Below are 20338 nucleotides of genomic sequence, written 5' to 3'. Positions count from 1 at the left end.
CTGAATTAAGTCAAATACGAGGTTCAAGAGCAAGAACAAATATTAATGGGGGAAGAAGGACAACTCTGTTGAGCACCACATTGGAGAGGAAAATATGAATACTACACAGTTTACAAGGACTGATGCTCATTGTAAGTTATATAGTAAGGAGATAAGGACAATTATCTTAGGGCCAAACCGTGCCAGGCTAAAGATTTTAACATAAAGTCTCAGTTGACCCTATCAAATGCTTTCCCTGCATCTATAGTTATTGCTGCAAGTCGAGTTTTAAGGGGAAGAGCCTTATTGAGAACATTAAGAAATAATCTAGTATTATGGGACGCCAATCTACCATTTATGAACCCTCACTGCTCCTTCCCGGTAAGATGTGGGACAAAGGATTTTAAACAGAGAGCTAAAAGTTTAGCAAAACTCTTGTAATCAACATTTACTAAAGAGATAGGCCTATATAATTTACATAAAGTGAGATCATTGCCATCTTTATGTATGAGGCATATAGTGGCTTTTCAAAAAGTACTAGAAGTAGAGCCAGAATTGTGAGGAAGAAGGATATTTGAGAAATGAAGAAAACATTCTACAGTAAAGCCATCCATTCTGGCGTTTTCCCTTGTTTCAATGAGTTTAGTGCTTGGAAAAGCTCATTGCAAGTAAGGTTCACCTCCAAAGACTAAAGTCTAAATGAGAAGGAATAGAATTAGGAGTTTGGTGCAAATAATCACCAATGTGAGTGAGTTGCACTGGACATTCTGGAGTATAGAAAGTTTTATAGACATTAACAGATTCTCCAAAGATATCTTTATGTTTAGCAATGAGACTGCCTGCGACGTGAGTAAGGAATCTATCTGAAATCACTGTTTCTTCACATGAAGATAACTAGCTAGTAATTTACCAACGTTGTCGTGCCCTCTATAATAGCGAGCATTACTTTTCAACAAGATTGAAGATGCTTCATTAGTCGAGATAGTAATAAAATGCAATTTGACTTTAAGAAGGTTTTGATGATTTCAATTTTGTTTAGAAAAAAAGTACTTTTGTTCCAAGGACTTAATGGAGGAAGTTAACGATTTATTTTCCTTATTCTGTAGTTTCTTTTTCTTGGACACATAATTGATGATGAAGCCGTGAACATCTTCTTAAATGTGTCCCATACCAAAGGAAATGAAGTGGGGGGAGAATCATTAAGCAAGAACAATTCAGAAGTGAATGATGAAAAGGACATAGAGAAAAGCAGATCTCTTTACAATGAATTATTAAATCTCCGTTGATGAAGATCAGGTTGTGGGGGAACCAAGTCCAAGTCCGGAACAGGATGCCATGATCAGAAAGTACTATTGGACTAATGAAGGTTTTGCCGATATGTTGTGACAAAGGCTAAGAAACAAAAACATGATCCACTATTATAAAGGTACCATGGGTGGAGGAATAAAAAGTATAGTCCCATGAATTGGGATTAGAGAGTCTCCAAGAGTCAAACTACTTTTACAATTGTCCTATGTTTCATATATATTAACAGTTGCTGTTGCCTCGTGTATGTCTGCATTGCTCTTACATGCAACATTTTCCTTAGGTGTAATGCAGATGTGTTCAGTTTCCTACAAATCAAGGTAATTTGAACACACCTGTATTGACACTTAAAAAAAATATTTGTTGTTTTGGTGCTTGGAGGAGTGGTGCTAGTGGTGCCTGTGGGTGTGCATTCTATAGTGTGTGTATGTTATGTGAGTGGCATGCAATACATAACACAAAGGGTCATAACATATTGTCTACATATGTATTTCATGCTAACAGTACACATATGTGTATTGACGTATAAATGAATTGTACTTACCACTCTACACACACCCCTGAACCTCACTCCATCAGGACTCCACCACCAGGAACCCACCAGCACAATGGTAACATCTAAATCAGCTTGGCACACTCCCACTGGCCTGACAGCGACAGAGTACTGTTAGCCAGCCTAGAAGTCTGCCGCCGTGGCGGTCTTCTGTCTATAGTCACAACATCTAAATACAACGGGTGGACTAGATTGATAGTGCTTGTCTCTATTTTTAACAAACTGCTAAAATTCTGCTTTTAAATAGAACTTACTTACTTTGCCTGCTACACAGCTGCAGTCTGCAGGATCCCTTTCGCGCAGCATAACGAGCGCTGATTAGGGCGAAACTGACGACCTCTCGTGACCGCCATTCCCCACGCCCTGATTGGGAGACGCCCACTCCAAGGCCACGCCCCCTGCAGAGCATTGATAAGAGACGCGCTGCTTTGTACACGATCAGATAACTCTCGAATCCTCCTGAGGCTCAGCCGGGAGTAGCCAGATTGATAGTGCTTGTCTCTATTTTTAACAAACTGCTAAAATTCTGCTTTTAAATAGAACTTACTTACTTTGCCTGCTACACAGCTGCAGTCTGCAGGATCCCTTTCGCGCAGCATAACGAGCGCTGATTAGGGCGAAACTGACGACCTCTCGTGACCGCCATTCCCCACGCCCTGATTGGGAGACGCCCACTCCGAGGCCACGCCCCCTGCAGAGCATTGATAAGAGACGCGCTGCTTTGTACACGATCAGATAACTCTCGAATCCTCCTGAGGCTCAGCCGGGAGTAGCCAGATTGATAGTGCTTGTCTCTATTTTTAACAAACTGCTAAAATTCTGCTTTTAAATAGAACTTACTTACGTTGCCTGCTACACAGCTGCAGTCTGCAGGATCCCTTTCGCGCAGCACAACGAGCGCTGATTAGGGCGAAACTGACGACCTCTCGTGACCGCCATTCCCCACGCCCTGATTGGGAGACGCCCACTCCAAGGCCACGCCCCCTGCAGAGCATTGATAAGAGACGCGCTGCTTTGTACACGATCAGATAACTCTCGAATCCTCCTGAGGCTCAGCCGGGAGTAGCCAGATTGATAGTGCTTGTCTCTATTTTTAACAAACTGCTAAAATTCTGCTTTTAAATAGAACTTACTTACTTTGCCTGCTACACAGCTGCAGTCTGCAGGATCCCTTTCGCGCAGCACAACGAGCGCTGATTAGGGCGAAACTGACGACCTCTCGTGACCGCCATTCCCCACGCCCTGATTGGGAGACGCCCACTCCAAGGCCACGCCCCCTGCAGAGCATTGATAAGAGACGCGCTGCTTTGTACACGATCAGATAACTCTCGAATCCTCCTGAGGCTCAGCCGGGAGTAGCCAGATTGATAGTGCTTGTCTCTATTTTTAACAAACTGCTAAAATTCTGCTTTTAAATAGAACTTACTTACTTTGCCTGCTACACAGCTGCAGTCTGCAGGATCCCTTTCGCGCAGCATAACGAGCGCTGATTAGGGCGAAACTGACGACCTCTCGTGACCGCCATTCCCCACGCCCTGATTGGGAGACGCCCACTCCGAGGCCACGCCCTCTCCCTTCGTCACATCTTCATAAATATGTGTATGTATCGGAAGCGCAGCGGACGAGCGCAGCGGGCGCGCCGAAGGCGCGCTAAAGGCAAGCTCGTCTGCGCTCGTCCGCGATCAGGACGCGACCGGGGCCGGTCTTTCTCCCCGCCCCCTCAGCCACACTACTGCAATATACTCTCGGACTGAGCTGATGTCTGTGAGACCCCCACTATGTGTGACCTGCCCGCTTTCTATTTCAGACACTTGGAGCCTGGCTTATTCTTGCCCTGTCTGTAATTTCACTCTTCCGGCTTCAGATCCTAGCACCAACATAATACACTCATCGAACTCTCCCTCCACTTATGGAGCCCAGTCCCCCCTGACTCTCAGAGCTGCGCTGATTAACTGTCGCTCACTGAGCAAACATGCCATTGACATCTGGCAGTCCCTTCGGGACAGTAACTGGGACTTGCTCTTTTTAACCGAAACATGGTTGAACGACACCACGAATCCCGCAATCACCCTGGCCTTACCGGAGGGCTACAGTATTGTTTGCGCCAATAGACCAAATAATATACAGGGAGGCGGGATTGCTCTAATTCATAATTCCAAATGGTCGGTTACCCTCCCTCCGTTCAATCAAATTGAATGTATAGAGGGTATGCCTTTCGTTGTTCATATCTCCCCCTCTTTCTCCTGCTCTGGAATTCTCATCTACCGCCCCCCTCACTCTAATACCTCTTACTTACCTGCTTTAGCTGACTATGTTACTCAGCTTAGTACACGATATGCTAACTTTACCGCTTTGGGAGACTTCAATCTCCATGTTGACAATGAGTCTTGCTCGCACAGCAAGCTCTTCATCTCTACGCTTGCAGCCTGTAACCTAGCTCAAATAATATCTTTACCTACGCATAAAGCGGGTCATACTCTGGACCTGATCTGCTCCAACCTACCATCTATTCGGGCGACTCCCCCTACCCCGGTCATTTGGTCGGACCATTTCCTTATTCCTTTTGAGATCAACATTTCTTGTCACATTAGACCCGTTATCATTCCCAAAACAATTGGAAGAAATTGGAGCCGCATCACCTCTGAGACGCTCCGGGAATATTTAAAAAATACTCAACCCTGCCCGTCCCTTGACCCGGATTTACAGATTGACCACTTGGACACATGGCTTAGTCAGGCCATTGATGCTCTGGCCCCCCTTAAAACCATCAAAACTTATAGGGCTGCACCTTCGGCACCCTGGTACTCTGATGAGCTTAGGCAGAAAAAGGCCTCCTGCAAATCTCTTGAACGCCTCTGGAGACAGAATTACACCATCGACAGCAAAATCTCCTATAAATTAGCCCTTAAAGAATATAGGAGACTGATTGAGAAGCACAAATGACACTTTCTAGCCTCCAGAATCACGCACGCCAGTAATGGCGCTAGGGAGATTTTTAATATAGTCAGATCCTTCACAGACCCCCACGCGCTGACTCGGACTCAGCCTGCTTCACAATCATTATGTGATAAACTTTCCAAATTTTTTGAGGATAAAATAGAAATCATTTACTCCTCTTTCCCCACCCTCGACACATTAGGTTGGGAAGAAAAGCCCACCACTCTCTCGCCATCACTGCCTATCTTATCCGATTTTGCAGCCGTCTCGGAAGCCGAATCTATGGCTGAACTACTCAATTGTAAATCAGGCTCGCCTAATGATCCCTGGCCAGCCAAGCAGTACAAAAAACTTGCCTCTCTACTTAACCCTCATCTGAACCATATTTGGAATAGCTCTCTCAGACTGGGCTGTTTTCCTGCTAAATGGAAACATGCCTCGTTGGTCCCTATCCTTAAAAAGTCCAACTTGGATCCCGACCAACCTAGTAACTACAGACCCATTTCCCTCTTGCCTGCACCAGCAAAAATCCTGGAGAAACTGGTGCATTCTCAGTTGGCGAACTATATTGAGTCCAATGGACTTCTCCATGATTCCCAGCATGGCTTCAGGTCGGGCCACAGCACGGAGTCTGCCCTTATTGAAATGGCGGACTCGGTGAGGTGGACGCTTGACCAGGGATCGAGGGCGGTGCTAGTGCTGCTGGATTTATCAGCAGCATTCGACACCGTCTCTCACAAGATCCTGCTGAGTAGGCTCGAGGACTTGGGTGTGGGAGGTGTTGTGCTGAAATGGCTCACATCCTATCTTTCGGACCGCACACAGCAGGTTTTCACCCCTCCCTATACCTCCCCTGCCAGACCACTTAAATGGGGAGTTCCCCAGGGTTCCTCCCTGAGTCCGCTCCTTTTTAATATTTATTTTACCCCTTTGGCTAAGCTGATCGCTCAGACAGGGATTAAATCCACCTCCTATGCTGACGATATTCAGCTTCTTTTTACTTTTGACACCCCCTCTGCTTCTGCCTTTGATCCGCTGAAATCCTGCCTCAGGGACATTTCTAGCTGGATGGACGCTAACTCCCTCCGACTCAACGCAGGAAAAACGGAGATCCTGTTTTTCAACTCTCCTTCTCCTTTGGACTCTAGCCTTTGGTGGCCAGACGATCTAAGCCAAGCCCCTACCCCTAAAGATTCAGTGAAAAATTTAGGAGTACGTTGGGATCATCATCTAAGTTTCAGTAATCAGGTACAGACAGTGGCTGCTTCCTGTTTCGCTAAAATCAGGACCATTAAACGCCTTATTAACTACCTGCCGGCGGACTGCCGCAAAACTGTTATCCAGGCATTGATAATTTCCCATCTCGATTACGCTAATGCCCTCTATCTTGGTATCTCAGCAGGCCTGTGTCATAAACTTCAGACAGTCCAAAATGCTGCCGCCCGGCTTGTAGAGAGACTTCCTGCTAGACACCATGTCTCTCCACTTTTACGCAAACTGCACTGGCTACCCATTGCTAAAAGAAGTGTCTTGAAAGCAATGACGCTGGCCTTCCGAGCCTCTCAAGGGTCTGGATCGGCACACCTGAAAAACATCTTGCGACCGTATGCCCATTCAAGGACATTGCGCTCCAACTCCCTATTCTTCTTGCACACCCCACGATTTAAACGAGTTCGTGCAGGTGGAAAAACCTTTGAGGTCTGTGCCTCTCAGAATTGGAACAAGCTCCCGCTAGCTCTACGTACCAGCCAATCAGAATCAGCATTTCGTAAACTGCTGAAGACATATCTTTTCTCCTCCTAGACAGGTCCTCCATTTCTGGCTCTCCTTTCCCAGAGTTCTCAGCGCCGGGACGCCCCGTTGGGGCAGCTGTGCGCTTTATAAAATACACAAATAATAATAATAATCAGATTGCCAGAGTATTCGAGGCCACCACCGGGCGGGACAGCGGTTGTCCCACCAAGATCTAAATCAGGCCCTTAGCTAGGGTGCCATGGTCCCCATTGTAAGCAATGAAAACGTCCCCCTACATGTTGGTTAGGTAGTAAAACACAGCATTTATCAGGGCTCAATGGGCCTCTCATGCCTCTGGACCCTGGTGTTATTGCACCTGCTGCACCACTGCTAGCTATGCCTCTGGATGGAATAGGACAAGCTGAAGTACAGATCGTGCTGCGTATTCACAAAGGCTTTATGACACAGGGTTAAGAAAAATTCTGCAAAATGCGGAACAGGCAGATGCATAGGTGGCTTACACTTTAATATGAGTTCATGTAATCAGTGTTGGTTTTTGAATGTGATTGTTTCAAGTGGAAATCATTTGGGGAGGCAAAAGGATCCTTGATACCTATTCATCAAAATGACAAACAGTGGAAATGACATCACACAACCTTTGACTTCTGATGACATCACAGTGTTCACCCCTTGTCATATCCTTTGCCCTTCAAATGTTTTCTATTAAGATGCTAGGAGAAGAATAAAGAGTATTGCAATGGGCACTGGAAAAATGTTCAGAGTGGGGGTGCTGTCATCAATGTGCGGCCACTGAAGGCATTGTGCAAATAATCCATGCATTTCACAAAGAACAAGTGTAGCAAATGAGCACCTCCCATTCAGCAGGATAGTGAGAGAGGAGTCCCATGTATCAAGAGGTGCTTTGTGGAGCACATTGTCCGGAATATATGACTAAAGAATCTGGTGGTAGGGTACTGCCATTTACAAAGTTTACATTATATATTGAAATTGCCACAAAATTTGCATCAGATATTTAGTTTTACTGCTAAGCATATATGACACGCAAACGATAATATGTATACATCTGATTCACGAGCATGTTTATCATTTGCGCATAACACAAGTAAAGTGTCTCCATTTGTTTTGATCCTATTAAAACTGTAGTTTCAATCACATTCAGAATTACAAAAAACATGTTTCAATCTTACTTTATTTGCTTCTGATAGATTTTGATATATTTGTATAACTAATTTACAACTATATAAATTTTGTAGTGTGTTTGGAAACACTAGACATTCTACAGCCTTTCCTTTCACACTCCCTGTACCCCAGCAAGATTGTCACTTGGTTCACGTGATAAACTAGAGAAAGGAAAAGTAAACTACAATCTCCTTGTTCAAAGAATAAGCAGCAATTTGTCAGAAGTCTATTCCTGACATTTGATTACTACTACAGAAACAAGGGGGATGCCCAATCAACACTGCCACTATTGGGGTCACAGACCATTGATTACAATAAAATGTGTTAGTCCAGGAATAACTTTGAAATCATAAATTCTTATACCAAACACAATAAAAGTGTCCGACGCACCAACCATTATTCCCAAAACTAGTCGTTGGTGTTATTTTATTTCCTTTTCATATACTTTGTTTTTCTTTTTATAAAAAAAACAACAATATACAAAACATGACTTTAAATCATAAAAACAAACTGAATTGTATACACAAATGTGGTCACTCTAGACCATTCCCGGACATATTTATACATCTCTTTTCACATATGTTGTTGGTTCCAGTCATCTACCATATACATTTGAAATCCAACCACAAATATACGTTATAAGGACTATGACATTTTCCCAGGCTTTTTGATTCAATCCCTTAGCTAAAGGCAATTAATTCCTCCTTTATATCAGTGGATTGTTCCTTCTTCCAGTTGGGAAATGGTCGATGTGTTTCGGCGTTCAGGCTGCTTGTGGCCTCATCTGGACCCGAGAAAACAAGGGGGATGACCACATTTTACTCTCACATTGCATAAAAACTGACAATATTATTCATTGGTCATGCATTGTCCGCAGGCATAATCTTTAATTTATAGCCGTGCCCATTTCTCCACTGCTAGTTCTTTTCTTAAAAACCACCAGTCCCGCCACAATGTTTAGCTGTCTCGGCTGTGGGGTGTTCGTCGAGAACCACCGGGGTAACGACCCCCTCCGGTGTTAGGAGAAACCTATTTCTCGAACTGCAACACACTGATCGGACTCAAACTTGCCCATAGCATTTGATTACAGCAGAGGTGGATGAGCCACTGAAAACTCGAGCCTAGCTCTGGCTCAGTTTGAGGTCATGTTGGATCCTCAAAGCCATAACAAGCCAATGTGGCTTATGCCTGCCTCCCTCGCTCCCACTACCCAGGATGAGGCATTACGGTCAGAGCTGCTGACTGGAACTGGGAAACAAAGTTTGCTCAACATCTGATGATTCTGGCCGAATCATTTTAATCTCCCCATGCCTGTAAATAATGCATGTGACCTTGTGTAATGTAACTGGTGCCCATGTAAAGCGCTCGGCCTTCAGATCGACTTTGTGCTATATTTAGAAACTAAAATATTATATTTAGAGGTAAAAATAAAGCCTTAACATGAGGAAAAACAAATAGATGCACATTTACTGGCTGATTTGTACATAGTGAAACCAGAAAACCTGTGTTAATAGTGGCTTCTGCTCTTAAACTGTGTGATGTTAGACAAGTGTTTTATTTAATCAAAACAAATTTTTCTTCATTCTTGCGTATGAAAGCAGTTTTAAATATGTGAGTTCAGATTACCAGTTGAAGAAAACTATCACTTTTGAAAAGTAGTTCTTAGTGCTACATGTTAAAGAAATACACTTTTGGTATTCTACGTGATGTTTGTTCTATAATTTACATGTCAAATATTTTCAGGGCTCACTCGTGCACGGGCTCTAAGATCCAAGCAAAACTCGTGGCTCGGCTCTTGCTTGGCTCTCCCTTTTAATTTGGTGGTTGGCCCACCTCTAGATTACAGTCTGTGAATGCCTTGGTTATTTAGCGGTAATCTTCATTACTCCGAATCCTAGACTTCCTTGCCACAGTAATTACATAATGAGCTTAACCTCCCACAGAAACTCCCAAGTCAAACGTTAGTATACTAGCCTCCCATCCCTATAATATGGCCGACATTGTCTTCCTCCTATAAAGCTTAAGTCTACCCACAGCACATCCTGTCACCAAAGGCACAACCAAAAAAAGATGAAGCCTTATACAACAGGGAAGGGAGGGATAGGACACTATACTCTGGCGAGGAAGACTAGAACTCGGAGTAATGAAGATTACCGGTAAGTAACCGGGGCATTACCTCCTCGTCCGTCTTCTTCGCCACAGTAATAACATAATGAGCAGATACCAAAGCAAGAATCGGCTTCATCACGAACATAGTAAAAACAGAAACTAAAGGAAGAAACTGTAGAACACAGTTGATTCCAAAAAGCTAACAAATCGTTCCCACACAGAAACACAACACCAAAACACAGTTTCGAACCGAATCAGCAAATGACAGAGATGCACCCCCACCAACCTCCACTTGTAAGAGAACCATAAGGTAGGCGGAGACGTTCACAGGGACGCAACACAGACACCCACCACAGACAGCCCCATGACTGCAACTCAAGAAGCAGCAACAGAAACAGCAGACCATCCCCAAAACGACCACAACATGGCCCACTGAAGCAGAAATCCAACAGAAGAGACCATATAATCTGCCCCCAAGAGTGGAGTACAAGGGAAACAACCCAAACAATACTGGGCCAAAAGGCACAAAGAAGACACCCACCAACCAGAATGGCACCATCCTGGATAGGCAAAACAACCACACTCAAAAGAAGGAACAAGACCCCGACCCCAAAGAGAGGATCAGGACAAAAAACACAGGGGGCACAGCCACTGCACACCCGTGGAAACAAAGGCAACTGGAACAAAGTGGAGGGGATCCTCAATACCAACCCAGCAGCCCAAAAATGCAAAAAGAAGGTCCGACCATCTGAAGAGAACTCAACACGCCAACACGTTAGGCAGACAAGAAGGCCACCAAAACATCACTGCAAGGGCCAGGAACGACAGTACAACTGACTCCAGAGGACCAAACGGCTCCCCCTGCCAAAAACAGAACCCCAACCACAAAAAACCCAAGCAGTTTGCGTCACCAAAGGCCCAGGGGCCACATCCGAAATGGACTAAAAAGTGGGACAAAGGGGGCACCAGAGAATCAACACAAAAACACCCGAATGCCCCTAGAAACCTCACACAAGCCGAAGAGAGGAAGAGGCCAACCTCTACCCAAAACCAGCGGACCATAGAAAACCAGCACTCACAAGGGGTTAACTTCGCAAACCACCAAACCCATCCAAGCACCAAAGCAACCCAATGTGGGGCAGAAGCGTGCAAGGCAGAAGGACGTCAGGACAGCTGAAACAAAGCAGTCCCAACCCAGTACACCATCCAGGTATCAGGGCCAATCCCCCAACACCCATGCTCGAAGGTGCGACGGCTGCAAATGGTGCCAGGAGCCGTGGACCCAGAAGCGGGCACAGACAATCAGGAAGCACCCTGTTTGGCCGGACAGCCAAGACTAACAAGAGGGGAGGCCACAGGAGTCTCCGCCATCACAGAACCACCAGAAGCACAAAGGCCCAGACCAATCCGATCACCTGTAACCCACAGGGAACCAACGGAACTGGTGGAAACACATACAACAGACCCATAGGGCAAACGAAAGTCACAGTGACCACCCACCAAGCAGTCAGGCAAAGAAGAACCGAGCAAAAGCAGGGAAGCTGGGCATATATCACATATACCACAAAACCAGACCACATAGCAAACACAGGACAACAGACAATGGCAAAGAAAAAGAACACATTGAGGGAAAACTCCCATCAAAACCATACCGTCATTTAGCACACCTTCCAGGGGAAAGAAGCACAAACAAAGACCAGAGCAGCAGAACAGCCCAGAAACAAAGGACCAGAAGCCGACGAATGCAGGGACAACACCCAGAGGGGTGCAAATACCAAGACCAAGATGGAGACCGATTATACCCAAACGTGACAACACGACATTGGTTGGGCAGATGCAAGGAGCCCCAATTGAACATCCCCCATCCACCAGGTGTAGGAAGAACAGACAGGCTGGACCCATGAACACATCGCCTGAGCATACAAATCCGACAGATCAGGACTCCCCACCCATCAGGGGGGCACCCATCTACACAACTTCGGAAGGGACAACATGGAAAAGATGGTTGAGAAAGGAATCACAACGAAAAACCACCAATCCAAAAACTCCACCAGAAGCGCCATCACCTGAAAACCTGGAGGGAAGCCGGAGAGCACAGAACCAGTGGGAAAAGACCTGACCGAGTAACAAACACAGACGGAGACTACACCAAGGATTCATCAGAAGGGAAGCAGAGAAAAGACCCTAGAGACAAAGCCAATGAGGCACCGGGGGGACACAGCCATGCAAGCCACCCCAGAACAATGGTCACCTGGGACAACACTCGGGCCACCAGAAGGAAAACCAACCCGGTCCATGAATCAAAAAAGGTAGCACCAGCGGCAGGACCAGACCAGACCACACAAGTGGCACCAAGACACCATGAAACCATGACACAGAGTAGACCCCCCCCAGACAGGTGTACGACTGTCAAAAAAGAAGCAACGGACAACAAGGCATCTCGAGAATGAAGAACGAAATCCTCAACCCACGGGAAGAAGAGAGAGGGGCTTGAACCACACATGAGGGGAAAAGGGGATAACCATTGCAAATCCACAACAGGACAGAGAACACCAGAATTACCAAACCCAGAAAGAGTAGAGAACATCCCTCACCCCATCCCAGAGAAGGAGGGACAGGAACGAATGCCCTGTCGGCCAGGAGCAATGAGAGGCCATCTACCAAGGCCTGCAGCAATACGTCCGACATCGGACAAGGAGAGCATACCGACCACCCACTGTGGTGACCACCCCTGACACTGAGCCAAGAACTCGGGTGAACCAAGAGGTGGCAGCCGCATGCCGAATCCTGGAAACGTCTGCAGCAGAGCCCCCCCTCCGGCTGGAAGCACCAAAAGTCCTCATAGAGGCAAGAAAACTACTGCCCTATAACATCACAGGGTCCAACAGCATGCAAACCACAGCTGCTTACTCAAACATGTTCACCAATGGAGGGGGGCAAACAACCCAACCCTAGAGAAAGAAAGGGCACCAACTATGGCCCTGGACAGCAGCATACCACCATAACAAAAACCAGCCCATGTGTAAGACTGCCATGGGCGACTCTGCAGAAGAAGCAGCTGCACCTGGCGAGGCCAATAATGCCAGGCAACTGCAGTACAACATAGCCAGCGGCAAAAGAGAAGCCCACACCCCGATCAAACAGCACCGGCAGGGATCGGAGAAGTACAGCAGTGACAGAAGGGAAGAAGAAGAAGAGGCCGCTGATCAATCGACAAAAGAATGGAGAACCACCACACCCCAAGACCAACAGGGTCCGTGGGATCGGTGTCCACAGAAACAAACACCACAACCAACTCCCACCAACACTCCACAACACTGTGTGGCCAGGGGCAAAGGCACATGACACAGATACTGGGAAAGAATCCACATACACTACCCACAAAACCACAGCCTGAAAAGCCATGCACAGCTTAATTTGTTGGATGGACCACTGTAAAAACAGGACCCCACACACAACCAGCAAATGAAGGGACTGTCCAGGAGCAACCCTATTAGACCATAATGCAACTGACAAAGCCACTGCAAGATATTCAGAGAGCATCACCAGGATACAAACCCATATCCCGGGCGGGCCGTGCCACCAGAGATGCAAGACTTAGCCACTGAGACATAACCCCTTAAATAGAGAGTCACTGTACCCCAAAGAGAGTCGGCCAAACAATAGAGCGTGCAAACCAACACGTAATTAGCCCAAAAAAGCGCCAGCAGACTGTCCACAGACAATCAACATGTTCCCAACCATCCATCGGACACAGGACTAGGCAGTCAGCCGGACCTAGCACAAATAGAGTGCCTGGTAATAAATGCCCGAGCTGGACAAAGCGGGCCGGAACAGACGCAAGTGCCCTGGAACCGCACAGCAGGACCCCAAACATGTAATGGGTCTGCGTGTAGAGCAGAACACCCAAAGCAAAAGAAAGTGCCCCCGTCTGCCACAAATCATGCTCTCAGCCCGCTACATTAGTACTCCCAAGCAAAGCTGCATAGAACAGCCAGGTGGAACCAAAACTCGCAGGGCAAAAACAGGGCAGAAAGCCACACCTAAACAAGAAAATGTGGCAGCAAGCGGTTGCTGCCTCTCCCATTCCCTTGCTGAGTCAGCTAAAGCAAGACCACACAATGGGGAATGCGTGAGTGTGCCTGGCATGCCACAGCCTTCCCACAATCCCCTGCCAAGTCGGCTAAAAGCAGGACCCCATGGCAGGGGAATAAAAAGGAAGATGCAATGCAGCCATCCCCTAATTGCCTCTCCGAGACCGCTAGAGCAGGACCTTATAACAGGAGAATGAAAAGCAAGACGTGCTGCAATCTTCCCCCGATTACCTCTCACAGTCTGCTAGAGCAGGGCATCAGAGAACATGTGCAGACCTAAACAACGGTTCAAGTGCGCAACAAATCCGAGAACAGGAACAAAAAGAAAAAGACATGTAGGAAGACATATAAAAACAAAGCAGCATAGTCTGCAACAGCAAGACTTACGGGTCCCTTGGACTGCCTAATTAAGACACACACCCACTCACCTTGATGCACATGAAATGGAAAGTTTCGCAGAAACCAAAAAACAGTATGTGATGTGGGTAGGCTTCCACTTTATTGGAGGAAGAGGATGTTGGCCATACTGGAGGGATGGGAGGCTCGCATGCTAACTTTTGACTTGGCAGTTTCTGTTGGAGGCATAAGCTCATTATGTAATTACCGTGGTGAGGACGACGGACAAGAAGGTAATGCTTACCTACTGCAACAAAACAAAAAGAAAATGTAAAGGCCTTTTTATCGCTCAATCCCCTCCTGACTCTCTGCAAAGTTATTTTGCAGGGTTGCTGCAGCACTTCCTTCTCCCTTACTTCAAGCGGCCTTGGAGAAACACGCTGCATGTCTCTTAGAACCATGCTTACTTACTCTTTTTGCTGCTGCCTTCATGATCCCCCAGTCCAGGCATGCATGGGTAGAGCCATAGGTTATCAGAGCAAACTAGGTGCTGCAGATGTTTCCCCTTTGTACCGATAACTGTTGTTTAAGAGTTGTCATTTGTTTCCATATTTCATCTTACAGTAAAATCTCTTTTTCTGCCAACTATCTTGATACCTCTGTGTTAACGGTTCTCTATAACATTTGGGTCCATATGTATCCAATTTATCGTACGCTGTGAATTGCGCATTGCCTTTGGCTTTATAATGCTACAATGAATTGCATGGAAAATGATTCAGTTTTATAATTTCCATTTAATTCTACCTACGGAGTGGGCGGGGAACCACTTTTAGAGTCAGTTCATCTGTGACGGTATTCTATTTTGGCAAGATGTGTCTTAATTACATAGCTGTTGCGTCTTTTATAAATGACAATGCATCTCTTGTAATTTGTTTTCACACACCAACATGTGTCAAGTGAATGGTGATTTTGTCCCCCCCCCAGATTTCCACAGAACCTTCACAATCGCATGACTGTGAATGGCAGAACCTTCACAATTGCATGACTGTGAATGGGGACCAGAGTCCTCTTTCCAAGCCATAGGATGGCCTCGATTTCTCCAATTTGTGACCAGACAGCGTGTGGGAACATCTGTCCTGTATAGTTTTAGAGGTGCAACTAATGGTGGAGTGAAGGAGGACCTGGAACGAGGTCCCGATCGACATCAGAAGCACCCTCTCCCTGAACGTCTTCAGGAAGACACTCAAGAGCTGGCTCTTGGACTGAACGAAGCTGTTTACCCCCTATCCCCTCACGCCTTGAGACCCTCACGGGTGAGTAGTGCGTTTACAATTCCCCTGATTGATTGATTGATTGATTGATTGACACATATAGTGCATTTATTGACTAATCACTTTATATACCTCTACCTATAATTAAAATAGTCACTTTCACAGCGAAATTGAAATAATAATACTCAATCAAACTAATAATGTATAAAATATCATATGCAGTGCGCTCTAACTCAAACTTGTATAGTAAAATCATGTCACATATTTGACCAATAAAAGACTATCATTGTACTATTTCTTTGAGCAGACACTGTACAGGAACAATAAAAACAAGCATTGGCATAGCCAATAGGTCTCGCTTTTGGGACTTTATAAGTATTTAGTTATGCAGCACAATATCCTTGGTGCAACAACATCAACTGTTGCATGGCTAAACACTTATAAAATCCCAAAGGCGAGACCTATTGGCTATGCCAATGCTTGTTTTTGAAGTAGCAGAATCAACAGGAGGTGGAAGCGCCATGAAAGGTCTGAAGGAGTGTGGAAGCAACATAGAGAAGTGCTAATAGTGGCATGGAAGCGACATGGGGGAGTTTGGACAGAAGCAACACAGGGTTTGAAAGTAGCAACGTGGAGGGCACAGGTGGGGGGAAGCACAGAGAGGAGGAGCGTGCTTCCATGCGGACTCAGGGCAGCAATGGTGAAGAAGCACACGAACGAGCGCTACAGGGAGTGGGTCAGGCAGAAGCACATGGGTGACTGAGAGCAACACTGAGTGAAAGAGAGAGAGAAATACACTAGGGAGACATCTTAAAAGACATGCACTCCCATGCACTGCTTAAACACAAAGGAAATGAGAACAGCTGATGTTGTTGCTATGACAGCTTCTCGAGCCTTGACAGGTGTTTACACTGAGCTTCCCGTCTGAAAATTGAGGTCGCTGTAGATTACAACCCAGACGAAGCTACTGGTGCTCTGCGAAGGCGAATCCATTCGCTTCCCCGTCATAACTCACGGTTATCAAAAGAGAGCTAAAGTGACACCCTTTATCCAATGCCCGATGCTGAAGTTGCTAAGGTCTAAGGTTTTGTTTGAACACGCAAATCAATGGACACATTTTGAAACCTTTTTCGCAGATATGATTTTACACAGAAAAGCGGTTACGGTCGTACACCAGGCATCTGATCATTTTTTTAAACAAAATACGAGATCACTTCCGAAGATATGTAAACACTATATACATGTCACAACCGTCATTCTTAATTCGGTTTTAGGATGCCTGCCTATCATATCGGCTTAGCAATTGACAACTGTTGTAAATTGGAGGAAAGAAAGGCACGGTCCAATATAATGACTGCATCCAACCCACCGGTCCTCTGTCTAGCTCCGTGCACTCGCTGTGCTTGGCTCTGACGCGACCTGCTCGGCGGAAAGGTTGGATCGTAGCCTCTTTGGGATGCAGCCGGACTCGGGTATGCGGGCAGCAGCCGCAGGTAAGCCGCTATTGACAAGGGAAAGCGTCCGAACCGAGTGGGTGGTTCCTAGCTTTTTGTGAGAAGAGGGATGAAACTGCGCCAAGGGCGGGACTCTTTTTGGGTGCAACTGTAACCGGCGTCTGCACGTGTGTTGATTATAGGGAACCGACCCTGCCCTCACAGCCACTGTGTGTGACTGACTGTCTGCGGGCAATGTCTTCAGCTTATATGCTTGTCCCGCACAGCCATCAGGTTGCTTGCCTAGTCAACTTTTTGACAAGCCGCCTGGCGTGCATCAAATACGTAACTTATGGCTTGACAGAATGTAAATAAAGACACATTAACAATTATGCCTGGACATTTAACTGACCCAAACTAAACAGACAGGCGAGTGGTGCACGATAATTGAAAACAGATGGTGCCCCGTGCGGGTAACCGCAAGCATTTGGCCGTGGACAGAGCAAAGGCGGGACATGCACACACCTTTGCACAATTGCGTGCTGTCTTTGTTAGAAAGACGCACGCAAAGGCCAATATCCTGTGACAAAAATAAAAGCACACGCACCAGCTTGTGGTCAGATTTTTGAAGCCCTTACATAAAGTCTCGCAGAGCAGCGTATGCGCTTTGCGCTAGGCTCGACCTAAAAACTGCTATTTATCTCTCCAAAGACATGGTCTCATTCTCACATCCCTAGTTTTGTGGCACTCTTCATTCCCAGCTCATAAAACCAGGAACATAGGACAAATTTTAGGTCTCTCCTAGGCAGCGCTTGCGCGGTCTCTTCGAGACATGCTGTATTCAGCATATGTGGATAAAGCTCCACTTACTTCCCACCCATCTTTTTAAATGGCTCTTGTCCCTGTCCTTTGTAAATGGTGGCTTTTCATTGGTCATTAGGCTTTGTAGTCCCTCCTTAGTACCGCCTTGTCTCTTCTTGTAACCTCCCATGAGGACACCCCCTGTTACATGTGTTGTTACGTCCTAGGTTTTAATTACAACCTCAAGGCACTACTTTCTTAAAGGCCTTCAGACAGGACACTCACTTAGTTCTAAACTAGATCGGCAGTGAATACTTCACTTGCTAACACATCTCACATTTATATTAGACCTTCTGTAAATTTCCCTACATCAGCTCCACATAGAGTACAACCTAATCTGGAATTAATATAATAATTATTTTGTCACATTTCAAAGCTACTAATTGTATACATGGACATAGCTATTTGAATGTACTTGTGGTACTGTCTTGCATGCAATGCATTATGGGTAGGGTAGATTTACAATATCTTCCAAGTTTATGATGCTCACTAGGGACCTCTAAGCACAGCTTGTGCTACTGCACCTAGACAAGCAGTGCTGGTGCCTTGCTCACTAGGGACATCTAGTCGCAGCTTGCTATACTGCACCTACCACATCTCATTCATATTAGACTTTCTATAAATTTCCATTCATCAGCTCCACATAGAGTACAACTTAATCTGGAATTAATATAATAATTATTTTGTCACATTCCAAAGCGACTAATTGTATTTTTACTTTGTACTTATAGTCGTTGCTTATGAGATGCAAGGCTGGCAGTAACTGCGCCTCTTTTACTGCCAGCCTTGCTGTTCATAAACAAGGACTATAAGCACAAAGTGCATGTTTAGGCACCGCTTGCAGGTTTTCAAAACACATAAGTAAAAGTCATAGTCATTTACAATGGCAATAGCTCAAATTCTCAAAATGCGAGACCTATTGCATTGTGAACGCTTGTTTATTTTAGCTGTTTATATGTCCTCAAGTTAACCCAGTGGTTCTGCCACACAATTAAAGATAGGAGGTAAACAGATCACTGTTCATGGCCCAGCTGTAATGTAGCATAGAGGTGCATACGCAAAGGCTCATTGGCATATCACAATGAATGAAAAATGAGGCGCCTTGACTGCCCCATATGATTAAAAGGTGACCACATCAAACATACCTTAAACCCAATGGAAGCCAGTCTAAGTTACTAGAGTTTACACAATGCATAGCCAGTATAAAGACCACATGCCAACCAAACCTTAAAACATTTATACCTGGGCAGGCTCCTGGGAATAAAACATCCGCTATTGGGGCTGTATTTCGGTTACTCCGAGGGTGCAGATGAACTAACTACACTCCAGGAAACCTCTGCAATTTTGCTGTTCAAAGAGTCCTGCCTGAGAGCTGAAACCGACAGACACAGCAATCTTGAATGCCGGATTCCTCCTGTATGTAGCACTACACCAACTGCACATTCTGATTTCTCAAGTTAACACTCACTCCCTTCAGTAATGGCCCTATCTGTAGCACTGGTACAACAGACACCAAACTCATTTTGCAGCTCGTTAGCTCGTTATCACTGGCACCAAAGAGATATCAGACACCAGATAGTTACCAGTGATTGGGCTCACTAAGGCCAACTGGAGTGCATGGCAACTCACAACAAGAAAATAACCGAAATGTTCTTGGTTCTTACAGTGTAATCCCATCTTTTCCATATTAGAAGTCAATTCATGTTTCCAGGCACACAGACAGATATCCTCAGCCAATCCACCATCCGCCTTAAACCCCAGTGACCTGACTCCGCTAAAGAAGTAAAAGGGGATGCAACAACTCCTGGACATTGCCATTCTAACAATTACTATTTTCAGCCTGAATAAAAAGGTTAGTATGTAGCTCACACCATTAAATTACCTCTAGAAACGTAAGAGTTTGAAAGGAGATTCGAACATCACGTATGCATTATGTGCACTCACTAGGGTTTTAATTGGGATGGGGTGGGTAGTGTTACATCTAACATTACATAACATTATATAACATAACATGTTTGTTTGTAAAGTTCACCTTCACCCGGAAGTATCTTGGCGCTGAATAAACAGATGTTTATTGCTACACAACTCAATGGTACTAATTTTATCGACCTCAGATGGATGAAAAGTTGAGTGAACCCCCCCCCGGGATTCGAACCTGTGACCATTAGGTCGAACACAGGCCCCTGCAGAGGTAGATCTTGAACCAAGGAGGTGCGACCTTCTTTTGAACGAACCTGAATATTTTGTAGGTACTGATCTTGACCACTCTTGACAAAATTATCTTGTGGCCTCTCATCGATTTTCTCCCTGCTTTTTGCTGGTCGAGTTCTTTCAATATTTCACTGGGAACATTTCAGAGATTCACAGGAAATATGTGTCAGAATGCATTAGCCTAAATTCCAAATGCAATGCGGAATATGTACTTTTCCACACATCTGTAAATGAGCATTCAATCATACACAATAGTGATATGTTAGTTAAGAGTAGACCTTTCTAAAGGGAAACAGGATAAGAGAGAGGGAAGCA

Source organism: Triturus cristatus, chromosome 5_2, assembly GCF_964204655.1.
Source record: "Triturus cristatus chromosome 5_2, aTriCri1.1, whole genome shotgun sequence".
Classification (NCBI taxonomy): domain Eukaryota; kingdom Metazoa; phylum Chordata; class Amphibia; order Caudata; family Salamandridae; genus Triturus; species Triturus cristatus.
The sequence above is the reverse complement of the archived record's forward strand: the minus strand, read 5'-3'. Positions refer to the sequence as shown.